We start from the raw sequence: 15,054 nt of genomic DNA, 5'->3' as shown, positions 1-15,054 counted from the left end.
TCTGCAGTCGCCACATATTGGATTATTTGAACCGAAGTTGCAGAACGAACAATTCCAGTTCATCTTTCCTTTCTTCCTACTTTCATTGCTTGAGTGACACCATTTCAGTGGTTCATTGGTATGGAATATTTTTGCCCAAAAGAGTATATAAATTGTTAGCATATTACAGGATAGTTTTGTCCCTCAGGGGGGTTTGAGTGACACCCAAAAAAAAAAGAAATAAATTGTTTGTGTGTGTATTGTTCTCCCACATAGGCCAACCTAAAGGGAAATAGATTGATATGCCAATGATAGTAAATTAGTAATTCTTCGGACGGATTAACCTGTCCCAACTCAACCAAACAATTATAAAGCTAAAAGTAGATAAGTTAATAGAAACAAACTATAAATAAGATGCAGTAAAATAAAAAAGAAAATTTATAGTGGTTCAGCACTAAAATCGACGTCCACTACCCAAAAGTCTTTCTTCTTAACTGGAATCTAAGAAGCTAAATTCCTTTAACCTTTGACAATTGTAACGCAAACTGATTGATATAAACCTGTTCAAAGATACCAAAGTGAGTCCCTTCCTTCCATTTGCCTTTCGTCAGCATGTTTCAACTTGTCGAGAATTTACTGTTTATAAAAAAAAGTACAAATTGATTAACGGAAACCTACTCAAATAAAATCCACAAAAAAACATAAACAATTTGATTGTAAAAAAAAAAGACACAATTTTATGTAAGCAATGAAGAGGAAGGGGATTAAGCTCCAAAAACCAAGTCCAACCCAATCTCATGAAACAAAAGCTGGTAATACACATAGTAAGGGGCTGCAAGGGCGGTGGGCTGGAGCCTGGAGGAAGGAGGGATGGTGTCTAGGAGATGAGAGATATTTACCTTGATTCTTGATTTGTGCCGCAAGGTGTAAGCAAGTGAAGGGGAGAAGTTGGTTCGGTATTTGGAAGAGCAGGGGAGAGAGGGATAATTAGAAGAGAGCAATGATTGAAAATGAGAGCAAGGAAGAAAGAGAGAGAGAGAAGGCAATGCAAGGAGTGTCCACCGATTCACCGAGCCTTGTCTGTATCAACGTGTCCCCAAGCTGCCCAAATATCATACAACCAACAAACACCCTATAGAGTTAATGCAAATTCCAGAAAAACCACTGCCACCCATCAGCAAAAGACCAAAACGTCCCTCAAGCTCACACAAATCACGGTATAACGCCCATTTTCACTGTAGCAATCCGAACTCTCACTTTTAGTATAGTAAAGATATGACTACATGTGGGTCACACATTGATTTCAGGCTAAAAATGATTGGAAACTTAGGTTAGAACCAAATTTTACTGACTTGAATTTGCAAGGGAAATGAAGTTAATATTTTAAAAGTGAAAAATGAAAAAATTCATTTGGCAAAATGTAAGGGACGTTTTGAATGATTTTTCCTTTAAAATAATTACTATATCACTTTTTGTGAAATGATATGCGTGAGATAAAAAATATTTGAGAAGTTAAAACATTGATTGAAAAACTTGTTTACGATGCAAATAAAATAATATTTGAAATAAAATTGTTTTCCACATAAAAATCTTTGTGGTTTCAATATATCTTGTTAAACCACATAATCTTTTCATATAAAGCAAAATACCAAGGGAAATCACAAACTGTAATAGCTTCAACCGAAATGTGAATTATATACCTTCACCTAAACATACATTTTTTTATGGTTATGGAATTCTTTACTATTCTTGCAAGTGAAATTATCGATTAATTGAATGTTATTATCTTGATTAGTTATGGTGTAATTCTTAATATATGTGAAACCTACTCTTGTAATGAATCAATTATACTTGTAATTAAGACATACCTACTCTCGTGGTTATGAAATTAACTACAAGTTTATTTCTTGTATGAAATTACATGAAACAAACCACTAAAGTCACAAAGGTGCACCTCTACTCTCGTGAGTGTACTCTCTAGGTTTAGCACTTTTTTGAACCAGTGTTAAATGCTAATTCTTATTGCAAACTTAACACATTAAAATTATCATAATTAATAGTCAGTTAATCATGATTAAATAAGCAAAAGTGATAAACAACTTGTTCAAAATACATAAAAAGTTCATCCATAACTTTAGGTATAAAGTTTAGCAAAACATGATAAAACCCAAACTTGTATTATAACTAAACATAAAATCAAATGCAAAAGAGAAAGTGATAGGAGAGAGGTTACCCTTGTCACATGAGTTCCAACTCTCCATCTTTGCTCCTCAATGTTTCATCCAAATCTAGTTATAAGTACAAGATGGATAAACTACACTAACTATACTATATTAATGAACTAAAAAAAACTAGTTAAGACTACATTTTGGTAGTGTTTCTAACCTTCCAAAGTTACAAAAAAAGCTCAACAAAGGCCCTATTTATCCAGACTCAAAGTGAGTCATTTCTAGTTAGCAATTTTATCTCTTGAAATCACCAAAAGTCATTTCTTGAAATCTTTACACTTTTCTTTACAGCTACAACTGAAATTTTGAATTGGGAAATAGCTGAAAAAGTTGTGTGAATGCGGAACAAATTAATGAGCAAGTTGTAGCTGCAATTGAAGAATACGTGACTTCTGAAAACGCCAGCGTGAGGTCGCGTATTACCCCACGTGTTGCCTCTTTTGTAGGTTTTCTCACTTCTGGTCAATATTCAACTTTACTCTATTTTTACACCAATTTGCACTACTATTTGTTTGATGATGAAGGTTGAACTAACTTTTTTGCAAAACGTGAAAGTTATAGTCCTTTGAGTTAACTTTCCAATGCTTTAAGAATCATCTAATTTGGAGTTATGTAGTCTAAGAAATAACCGAAATGCCTTTGATTGATCAAAACTTTGTTTCAGCTTTCGACAACAGAAATAGCCAACTGTATGTCGACATTTTGACTAGGAAAATCATGAATTAGGTTTTTAAGTCTTCATAAGAATAGTAGAGCTATGTGTTAGTTTCAAAATGCCTCAAAAATCATCTCAATTCATGCCTGTAACTCGAGATATAACCGAAATACTAACAGGTGTCAAAACTATCAAACTCTCTTTCTTTTATACTTGATTGCATTTCCTCTTATGAATGTATTAAATTTCATATTCTCTTTAAATCACTTCTAATCATCAAACACTCATCCAAATATCTCCTCCATTCATTCCATTTATGACTGAATCATTGAAATCTACAAAAACATGATGTTTAACCAATTGAATAGAAATACAATTTGTTATACTTGGACCACAAAATGCATACTTTCCCTAAACCTGGTTCATTACTTATAAAAATGAATAAAACATACCAAAATTAAGTAATCAAACACACTTAAAACAATCAAAATGCACACTTATCATGAATCAATCAAGTTACTATATGTAACACGTTCAATCATAAGCCAGTGTCCATCAAAGATAAGGCTCTTTAAAGGATCAAGTTTTCTGTTCACAAAGCTGATTTGATAAGTTTTTCCGAAAAAAAAAATTGATTTGATAAGTGGGTACTGTTCTAGGAGTGAAAGGAAATGGACTAGGATACCAACAAAAGAAAACATCATTGTCCCCCTGTGATTGCAAACAGGGCCCAAATGGCTACCCCACCACAAAAGTCGGAGGAACAGAATGTGGATGATCAGGATAGATCAAAAGATCAAGGATAGTGGATGACGTACAATGCCGTTTCAACCAAAAAAAAAGGACAGTGGATGACGAAGATGAAAATACATTACACCTTGTCTTTGTTAGAGATTTATGGTATTAGTTCATGTCCCCTTTTAACATGATTGCAATGCTACATATTATGCTCAAAGGTGGCAATCATCCACATATATTCACTCAAAACCAAAAAGAAAAAAAATATATATATATATATATATTCCTAAAAAAAATATCATTTCTCAGAGAAACTGTGACGGTTTGAATTTTTTATTTTACTCTCTACGTGGATATTTAGGCTCCTTAAATTACAATATTTGCCACAAAAAAATTGGATATATTTTTCTAGCACAGTAAGTGTAAAATATTTTTTTATTGCACTAAAAGATTCAGATGCATGAAAGCTGATTTCTATTCAAATATTAAATTTTCAAGCCATGCGTCTAGGTCTACTCATATGAAAAATTTTTACACTTAACAGTGTAGGAAAGATAAACTCAAAAAAAGTATTGTATAAGTTATGAGACTCCACAGAATGCCTGCAGTAACAGACCGTATTATTGCTGGACAGAATGATTCAAAATTAGGAAAAATAGCTCAATGATTCTTCGCTAAAAATTTTTGTACTGGATAAAGCGGCTGAGGTTTAATTGAATATATTGAGCCAATAGTTAATTGTATGTATTGTTTTTAAGGTATCGAGGATGGTTGTGTTCTCATCTTAAATTTGGAGACTTTTTCAACTTTGCCTTCCCTAATTTATTAGGGTAAATTAGGGTAAATTACCTTTCACGCTCGTGTGGTTTGACGTTTAACCTCATGATTTTCTATAGTTTAGAAACTAATATATAACTCTTTCATAGTTTGGACTAAAATATCATCATTAGTATTTTTCATTAAAATTAATGGTCAATATTGAAAAGTCAAATAAAAACTAATAAATTGACAAGTTTACCCTTTCACAACTACTTTTTTGTTTTTTCTTCTTTTCTTTTTCCTTTGGAAAGAGAAGAGATGATTTTAAAAACTACGTTTTGGCCTATTAAATTGTAATAAATCTTAATTTGTCCCAAATACCAAAAAGAAGAAAGAGTCATAAAAAATATAAATAAAAAACAGAAAATTAAGTACACTAAAACTAAGAAATAAACAAAAAAGTGACATGTGGTTAGGTGTTTTTATTTCTTATTTTTTTTAATTTTTATTTTCCTTTCCTTTTCCTTTCCTGTTCTAATTATGATTCTATGGTTCGATGATCCACATTAATGAATTTGATCTCAATCTTTGTAGCATCACTAGTGTTTGTACAATTATAAATAGAATCTTGTGGATTTAGTTCATATCATATAAACTAAGAAATGCCATGATAATTTGGAGTTCAAAGCATCAATTTTGCAAATTCATATCAATTATATTACTCTTTTTAACTCCTATCCAAAAAGTTAAATCAATTCTGTGATGATTTGTACTTTTATGCTATTAATATATAATATATTAATGCTATACTACACATTTTTTTTAAGATTATTATGTTTCTGGCAGGCATTGTATTTTCTAAATTTATATGCATATGTTTTCATGAACCATAAACTTTCAAATAAATAAACTGTTATACTTTTCTACTTTTGGTTACGAGTTCTAGACATATTTCTAGTTATTATGGTATTAAGTACTCAATTAGAAGTGCCCCTCAAGATATGAGCAATATTATATGTAAATTAAGTCAAAAATTGTTTTGTTTTCTGTATTGTAATTGATTATCGATCAACTAACATAGATACTATATATAAATTAATTTGATCATCTTGAGTGGACGTAAGTTTTAAATAGTTGTAATTAGGGATTGTAATAGCATTAGTCTGTGAAGATAAAATTAAATAATCATACAATTGAGAATTGCAATGACGGTATTTTGAAAAATATTTTCTTCTTTCTTCTTCTCGTTGCTATTAAATTGAATTCCAATAACAAAGTTTTAAAGTACCTTTCTAATATCTACGTTGATAAATTTACTAGATACCTAAAGCAATTCTAAACAAAATCCATTTAATTTGAAGGTTAATTGATATCCTATTGCAATACAAAAAACAAAAAAAAAACCAAAAAATGGAAAACAAAAAATCTAATAGATGATCAACTTAATTCATGTCCTCCTTTGTGAGAGTTTCTTTCTCTCTCGGTAAGAGTGCCCTCTCTCTTCTGAGAGTTCCTCACCGCTGAACATCCTTGGAACTTTGAAACTTTCAAAATCCCTAACTTTTCAACATTGTAACTGAAATCCAAACCTCAATCAAGACCAAATCGTCTTTACTGCGGGCATGCACACTAAAGATGCTGGTATGTAGACGGTTTTTCTGCCAAACAAGGGTCAATTCCAACTAAGCAAGACCATCTGGGTTGGAGCCCTCTTCTGTACGAACCCAGCTGAGACAAGAATAGGGTCTGTGGTAATTCCAGGAGCTATCACAGCAGAGTTGTAGCAGTTGAACAAGTTTGAAAAGTGCCATTTCTACTCAGTAAGAGTTTTGACATGTTACTTGACTGCCTAAGCTGTCTTTTTCTGGTTCTTGATTCTTAACTTTATGGTTATCCCTTCTTGTCTTTTCTCTGTTTTTTTCTGCTTTGTGGTGTAGCCGGCTAGCTTGTGTGTTTTTCTGCTCTTAGTTTTGTGTTGTAGCCGGCTAGCTTGTGTGTTTTCTGTTCTTAGTTTTACCTCATATTAGAGGTCTGTTGAGTGTGGTATTCCCTCGTAGTATTATCTAGTATCTCAATGGCCGAACAACTAGTGGATATAATGGAAAAATTTGATCTTTCAGAGAAAGAGTTGGGAGGCGCTGATTTGGACTTGGGAGATATACACCTGGGTATTAAAGAATGTCAAGTTAGTCTTGTAGGGAAAGTGAAAGGTGAAAAAATAGTGAATTTTGTTGGGGTGAAAAATTTTGTGAACTCTGCCTGGGGTTATCCTAAAGATATCAGGATAATGGAATTAGGTCCAAATCTCTTTCAGTTTTACATTCCTTGTGAGGAGGATAGAGACAGAATTTTAAATGGAGGACCTTGGGTTTTGGATAATCAGATACTGGTGCTCAGGAACTGGTATGAGGGGGTTGAAGAGGATGATGAAGCCTTTAACCTTGCACCACTATGGGTGCAGATATGGAATTTACCAGTGCACTGGATATCAAAGGAGATAGGCAGGAAAATTGGTAAGGTATTCGACGAAGTCAGAGATGCAATTGTTCCCCAAGTAGGAGGGAAAGAAGGAAGGCACTTGAAAATCTTAGTGACAGCTGACATATCTCAACCATTGCTGAGGGGAACAACTGTCAAAATGAATGGAACCACCAAATGGTTGGCTTTTAAATATGAACGATGCCCGGACTTTTGCTATAAATGTGGCTTAATTGGTCACAGTGAAAGGAACTGTAAGTGTTTCATCTCTATAACCAAAGGGAAGTCTGAAAATCAGTTTGGGCCATGGTTAAGAGCAAATGGTGGAAAGGCATCCCCACAGAAGGAACAACAGAGTGGATATAATCCTGAGAGAAGTTATTGGGGTTTTAGAAATGGGGAACTGGTTCCTAGACATGTTAACCACAAAGAATCACAAGCGCAAGGTTCAGGAGTTGACAGGCAGGAGAGGACAGACAGGCACCCCCTACAGGAAGAAAGGAACACACGAATGAATGACAAGGAAAAAAGCACTGCAGTGGGAGGACCCCATCATGACATAACTGGAGAAAACAAACAAGACCACAGTGATCCAGTAAATGGTGGAAACAAGATCAATGTGAGTACCCTGAATTCTACTCTTATGGAAGAAGGAGGTAGTGGTACAAATGCTGCGAGGAGAGAAGATAGATGTAAGAATGAGAACCAAAAACATCAGGTTGAGACAGAGGCTGAGTCATCAGAGATGAGCCTAGTTGATGTGGCATTGGAGCTGAAGGAGGCTCTAACAGTGGAAGATGTGACACAAGGGGGTGACCAGAATCCCATGCAAATAGGTTCAGAAATTGCAGCGAAACAGCAAAGAGGAGGAAGAAGGCAGTACAGCAGAGGGAAAAGACAACTGAGATCCCCTGGTGTGGGGAGCAAAGCTCTGCCAGCACTAGATGGAAACTGCAACCGCGGGGGACGTCAAGGTAAAAGAAAGATAGTTTTGGTTGATGAAGAGATGAAAGATGTTGTAGTGGAGGAACAAGAAACAAAAAGGAACAAGGTTGATCTCCAAACAGTTGAAGTAAGGATGGAAGGCATAGAAGGGGTAGGGGCCAGCCACACATGGCCCCTCAAAGATAAATGAAGGTCCTGGTGTGGAATTGTCAAGGAGTGGGGAGCCCCTTGACAGTTCCCCAGCTGAGGGAGGCTAACAACCTCTTCTCTCCAAATATAGTTTTCTTAAGTGAGACCAAAAATAGGATTAAATACATGGAAAAAGTCAAATCAATCCTCAGATTTGATGAGATGACAGTGGTGGAAGCTATGAATAGAGCTGGTGGTATGACCCTTATGTGGAACAGAAATATAGATGTCATGAGAGTAGTTACTACTGCTTTCACAATCGAAGCTCATGTTAAGGATTCAAACAGCAAGGAGGACTGGTGGCTAATTGGAATTTATGCTAGTTGTGAGAGCAGAATCAGAAAGAGCCAGTGGCAAGTCATTAGGGAAAGAAAGAGACTATGGGGGGACAGATGGCTCCTGGCTGGGGACTTTAATGATATTGTTTCAAATGAAGAGAAATGGGGTGGTAAGCTAAGAGAAGAGGGGAGTTTCATGGATTTTAAGGAATTCATAGGAACTAATGATCTGGTAGACATAGGCTTTAAAGGCAATCCCTGGACATGGAGTAATAACTGGGAAGAAGAAGTGGAGGTTAGACAGAGATTGGATAGAGGATTATGCAGTCCAGCTTGGTATGAAACTTTTGAAGGAGCTACTTGTGACCATTTGGAAACATATGCATCAGATCATAGTATGTTATTGGTTAACACTAATCCACTGGCAGAGAGAAGAAAGAAAAGGTTCTTTTTTGATAAAAGATGGTTACATAGAGAAGGAGTAGGTCAAGTGGTGGAACGAGCATGGAATCAAAGGTTTGAAGGTTCTAACATGTTTAGGCTGACAAAAAAGATAGCAAATTGTAGAGTGGCTCTTCTCAAGTGGAGAAATAGTTTCATTAGTAACTCTAAGCAGAAGATTAATCATGTTAAACTGCTATTAGGTGAGTTAGATAGTGCTGATTGTCAGGACAAAAAGGCTAGGAAAAAAGTTCTAAAACAGCAGTTACAAGAGGCTTATGCTGAAGAGGAGCTATTCTGGAGTCAAAAGGCAAGAGTGAATTGGCTAAAAGAGGGAGATAGGAATACTAGCTATTTTCATGCATGCGTGAGGGGTAGAAGAAAGCAGAACAGAATGCTAAACATTCAACACAGTGATGGGACATGGACTGAGAATGAAAAAGATTTGGGAAGAATAGTGGCTGGATATTATAGCAATCTTTTTTCAAGCTCAGGGGGTGAAGAGATACAGAGCATACTAGAAGGAATGCCACACTCAATAACTCCTAGTATGAATGAAAACTTGACTAGATCAGTTAATGAAGAGGAGATTAAATCTGCTTTGTTTGCTATGAATCCTAATAAATCTCCAGGTCCAGATGGGATGACTCCTCTTTTTTTCCAGAAATTTTGGAAAATTGTAAAGATTGATCTGGTTAAAGCCATAGACTCTTTCTTTTATTCTGGTCACATGCTTAAGTCTATGAACCATACTCTGATTTCCCTTATTCCTAAAGTTCTGAACCCCACTGATATGAAGCACTATAGGCCTATTAGTCTGTGTAATGTAGTGTATAAAATTATATCCAAAATCCTGGCCAATAGGCTTAAATCTGTGCTGAATTTTTGTATTATTAAAAATCAGGCTGCTTTTATTCCTGGAAGACAAATTCTGGATAATGTCATTCTGTCCCATGAACTTCTGCATTTCATGAAAAATAAAAGACAAGGGAAAGATGGGTATATGGCAGTTAAACTAGACATGTCTAAAGCCTATGACAGAGTAGAATGGAACTTTTTGGATGCTGTGATGGTTAGAATGGGCTTTTGTGGTATGTGGAGAACATGGATCATGAACTGCTTGAATACTGTAACTTTCTCTTTCAACATCAATGGACAGCCTAGGGAATACATTACTCCTATGAGGGGCATTAGGCAGGGGGATCCACTTTCACCATACTTATTCCTTCTGTGCTCTGAAGGTTTTTCAAATCTGCTAAGACAAGCTGCTGAGAGGAGAAAGCTTTTTGGCATGAAAATAAGCAGAGGTGGACCATGTCTTACTCATCTATTTTTCGCGGATGACTCACTGATTTTTTGTAAAGCTAACAGTGGACAAGCAAGGGAACTGATGACCATATTAAAGCAATATGAGAAGGGATCAGGCCAGAGCATAAATCTGGAAAAGTCCTCTGTCTTTTTTAGTAAAAATATGAACTCTGAGGAGAAGGCAGTGGTGACTCAACAACTGGGAAGCATACAGACAGCTTCACAAGGAAAGTACCTCGGACTTCCGATGGTGATTACTAGATCAAAAGAACAGATTTTTGGTTTTATCAAGGACAACATCAGAAATAGAGCAAGCAACTGGAAAAGTAAGATGCTCAGTCAAGCAGGGAAGGAAGTCATGATTAAAGCTATATCCATGGCCATGCCAGTCTACACAATGTCATGCTTCAAACTCTCTAACAAGCTGTGCAGAGAGATAAGCTCTATAATGGCAAAATTCTGGTGGGGAGACTCTGAGGAAAAGAACAAGATACACTGGTGTTCTTGGGAGAAGATGACTCAAGGTAAAAAGTGGGGAGGGCTGGGCTTTAAAGAACTACAGAGCTTTAATAAAGCTCTTCTGGGGAAACAAGTATGGAGAATCCTGACCAACCCCAACTTACTAGTGAGCAAAGTGTTGAAGGCGAAATATTTCAACAATGAATCCATTCTCAAGTGCAGAGTACCAAAACAGTCCTCTTGGATGTGGCAAAGTCTAATGGATTCAAGAGACCTGGTGCAAGAGGGAACAAGAAGAAAGGTGGGAAATGGCAGAAGTATAAACATCTGGAACGATGGGTGGATACCAGGAAATAAGGATGGTAGAGTGCAAACAGACAAACCTCCCAATTGTGATGTGTCTAAGGTTGAAGATTTGATTAGGGGCTTCCGATGGAACAGGTACGTAATTTTTTCAACTTTCAACAAAAAAGATGCTGAAAGGATCCTGCAGATACCTGTTAGTTTGTCAGGGAGAGAGGACAGCAACTATTGGATACATAGTGAAACTGGTCAATACACTGTGAAGTCGGGTTATAAACTTTTGTGTGACTGGAGTGAACAAAGGAAAAACAAAGAAGAAGCTCTAGGGGAAACAAGTGTGGCAAGCAATTTCAGCAACATATGGAAGAAGTTATGGAAGCTCAACGTAAAAGGAAAATTGAAACATTTTTTGTGGAAGTGCATTAAAGGAATTCTACCAGTGAACAACCAGGTCTACAAAAGGACAGGGAAGGGTGATCCAATTTGCAAAGGATGTGGCGAACAAGTGGAAACCATATAGCATATGCTGCTTACTGCAGGAGAGCTAGGGAGGTGTGGAAGATGGCACCAATTCAGTGGGATGGGATATTGGCGCAGTCTGGTAACTTTTCCTATTGGTGGAATGAAGTAATGGAAGCAGCAAAAAGGAAACAAGGTCAGAGCCATATTGAGCTAACAACCAACATACTTTGGCAAATTTGGAAGGCAAGGAATGAATGGCAATACAACTCAAAGCAGAAACACCCTTCAAAGATTGTTCACAAAGCTCAAAAAGATTGGCAGGAACAGGTGTTAGCAAAGGAAAAACAAGAACCAATGAGCAATATTGAAACATCCAGAGTACCTATGGAAGATGTTCAAGCACGAGATGAAGCAAATGAAGTCAATTTGCACATAGCTGTCTATGAGGATAACGACACCAGATGGCTGGGAAGGGGAGTGGTGGCAAAGAATCGCAGGGGACAAGTGAAGACAGCTTGGGCCATGAGGGACAAAGGTACAAACATTTCAATATTGGACTTAGCTGAGACAGTAAGGTTAGCTTTAATTAAGGCTAGAGGAAAGAATTGGCTAGAATTGAAGGTTCATATCCCCCACAAGCAGCTTTTGTCATCGTTGATGTCAAGGAAAACTAAAGACATTAGACTGGCAACTATGATAGATGACATCGCCAACTTAGGCTCTTTGTTTCAAAAATGCTCATTTTGTTTAGATATAGCAATTGACAATATAAGTAAATCTGTGAGTACTTATGCTGTAGGCATATATGTTGATGAGGAATGGAACAATCCTCAAGGTGTCTAACACCTTTGTAAAGTTTCTTGGAGCCGTTGCTCTACAAGTGTATAGTTATGTTTTGATCAATATATTCCTATCGTTTCAGAAAAAAAAAAAAGATCAACTTAATTCACGTAGGGAATGTATTGCTCATAGTTTGAAGGGGTACTGTTATTGGAGTGAAAGGAAAAAGACTAGGATGTCGACAAAAAAAAAAAAAATTATTGTCCTCTTTTGATTTCAAACTGGGCCTCAATGGCTACGCCACCAAGAAGTTGGAGGAACATAATACACCGCATCTTCTCTTTGTTAGACATTTATGGTACTACTTCATGTCCTCTTTAACATGATTGTGTACCACATTTTGTGCTTAAAGGTAGCAATCATTGTGTTACTCAAAAAAAAAAAATTCTTAAGAAATATATCTTTTCATAGAGATAACATGATGGTTTGAATTCTTTATTTTACTATCAACATGGATATTTAGACTACTTAAAATAGCAATATATGTCAAAAAAATTGAATCAATTTTTCTAGCACAATAAGTGTAACATATTTTTTTTATTGTGCCAAAATATCTCGATGCATGACACCTGATTTCTATTCAAATATTAAGGCTCCGTTTGATAACACTGAATCTGAATTCTGAATTCTGAATACTGAAATAATTAATTTGCTGAATTTTAAGCACTGAAAAGAGATATATGAATGTCTGAATCTTAATGCTGAATCTATTTATACTGTTTGATAAATATTCATAACTTAATGCTTAATAAGCTAAATTGTACAATTTTACCCTTCTATCTTTTAATCCAAAAAGGAAATAGAACCTATGATTTAATTAACTTAAAATTGTTAGGTATGAAAGTGACAATGATTATGAAGAGCAATGCATACAATGACAATGTTTCTTTGTGTGGGAAAAGGGTATGGTTTCATCGTTTTGAGAATGAGAAAACGAGCTTTTAACACTCCAAAAGCACGTTCAATTACATTTCTCAATCTTGCATGTGCTTGGTTAAAGCGCTCTTCTTTTGATTTTGGACGAGAAGCATTTCGAAAATCAGACAACCAATATCTAATATTTCGATATGGTGTCATAAAGCCACGTGTGTGTGGATAAGCTGCATCACATAAATAATATTTATTTGCACAAAAAAATATATATATCAAAATATAAATGTTTGTGGATGAAAATTACTGCAAAAAAATACTATTGTTAAAAAAAATTTTGAATAAAGAATATCAGGTTGTTTTGTTTAATTAGATAAGGATTTTGAATAGAGAATATTAGGTTGTTTAATTAGATAAGGATTTTGAATGTAATTAACAAACAGGGATATATTTGGTAGATAAGATAAAGTAGTTAAAGTAAATCTCTTGATTCTTATCAAATTAAGCATTCAGCTACGATTCTTGTGCTGAAAAAAATACATACAAATTCAGCACCACTTAATAAGTTCAGCAAGTGAATTTTTATTTATCAAACACCCACAATATCTGAATGTCTGAATGAATTTAGTTTCAGCACTTTTTTATGTTATCAAACAGGCACTAAATTCTCTTTTTGTACATGTGCCATGCGTCAAGATCCTTTCATATAATTTTTTTTACACTAATAGTATAAGAAATATAAACTCAAAAATATTACATAGGTTCTAAGTCTCCATACATTGGATGCGGTAACAACTCATATTATTGCCGGACAGATTGATTCAAAGTTAGCAAAAATAGCTCAATGGTTCATCACTAAAAATTTTTGTACTGGATAAAGCAGCCAAGGTTTAATTGAATATGTTGTGCCAATAGTGGCTCCTCTCCATTAATTGGAAAGGATTTTCTCTCCGTTACACCTAAATAACTGTAATTACAATATTATTTTTGAAAATCAAAACCATCCATAATATATTTCTCCAGTTGTTTAATGTATATACAAAAAATTGAAATTAAATTGATTAAATTTTATAGTTAGACCAAAATTTAAAACTTTTTTCTTAATTTAACCCATTTTATACAATCAATGCCTATTGTAGATAGGGGTTGCAATGGGGCAGGGGTGGGGCAGGGAACACCTTCCCCAACCCCCACCCCCGCTTCGTCCCCTGTCCCTGGCTTCCCCGCCCCGTCCCGCTTCCTCCACAGGGGCATCCGTGGGGCTAAAAAAATTTTATTATAATTAAATTTGAGTAAATAATCAAATACTAAAATATCAACACATCACCAAATTATTATTCATTGTAACTTCACAATTGAAACTCATAAAAATAATTAAACAAAGGTTATTTGAATACAATCTAATATGATAAAACAAATATAACTAAAATAATCAAGTTTTCACTTTTGATACAAATACAATCACTAAATTATTATTGTGTTTTTTTTTGTAGAAAAAAGCGTTATTGTATTAAGTGTAGTTAGGAATTTAACATAAATGTATTAATAAATTTAGTATAAATAATTAATAATTTTTATTAATAGACATATATAATTAGTAGTATAATTGATAATATCATTATATATATAATTATGTACATATATATATTTCAAACGGGTGGGGGGGCGGGGGCACTCCCCCGCCCCCCGCCCCGTTTCTCAACAGGGGGAAAAAATTCTCCCCCCCCCCCCCGCCTCCGTTGCCATCCACAATTTGTAGATCCAAAATTTTTATGACAACAGATAAAAGCAAAACTAAGAGGTGAAATATGTCCAAGTGTTGAGGCATAAAGTGAAAAGTTTCCCACAACAATTTTTCATCCATTCCACTGAGGTGTGGTAGAGGCACACATAAAGTTCATTAATTGTCTTAATACTTTTAATGATTGGACCAAAATTGGATGGATTTAATAGTTTAGATCACGGGTTTTACAAGTTCTAGTTCAAATCAATTGAGACCAAATGGTCAGTTTATAATTTTATTTACACCATGCTTCTACTTATTTACACTTCAGGGACAAACTAATGTAAACTGAAACTTATGTGGCCTCTGATCCTAGAAGTTTAGGGTGTAGTGTAGTTG

The 15,054-nt window shown here is 35.2% G+C and overlaps 1 long non-coding RNA gene across 1 annotated transcript; it reads right to left on the bottom strand.

Moving 5' to 3' along the window:
* Positions 1 to 399: 399 nt before the first annotated feature.
* On the bottom strand, positions 400 to 1,016 carry LOC140014042 (uncharacterized). The gene is made up of 2 exons (XR_011820914.1): positions 879 to 1,016; positions 400 to 615 (listed from the first exon to the last, which is right to left on the bottom strand). It is a non-coding gene; the product is annotated as an uncharacterized lncRNA (long non-coding RNA).
* Positions 1,017 to 15,054: the final 14,038 nt, after the last annotated feature.

Source organism: Coffea arabica, chromosome 9c (genome assembly GCF_036785885.1).
Source record: "Coffea arabica cultivar ET-39 chromosome 9c, Coffea Arabica ET-39 HiFi, whole genome shotgun sequence".
Classification (NCBI taxonomy): domain Eukaryota; kingdom Viridiplantae; phylum Streptophyta; class Magnoliopsida; order Gentianales; family Rubiaceae; genus Coffea; species Coffea arabica.
The sequence above is the reverse complement of the archived record's forward strand: the minus strand, read 5'-3'. Positions and strand labels throughout refer to the sequence as shown.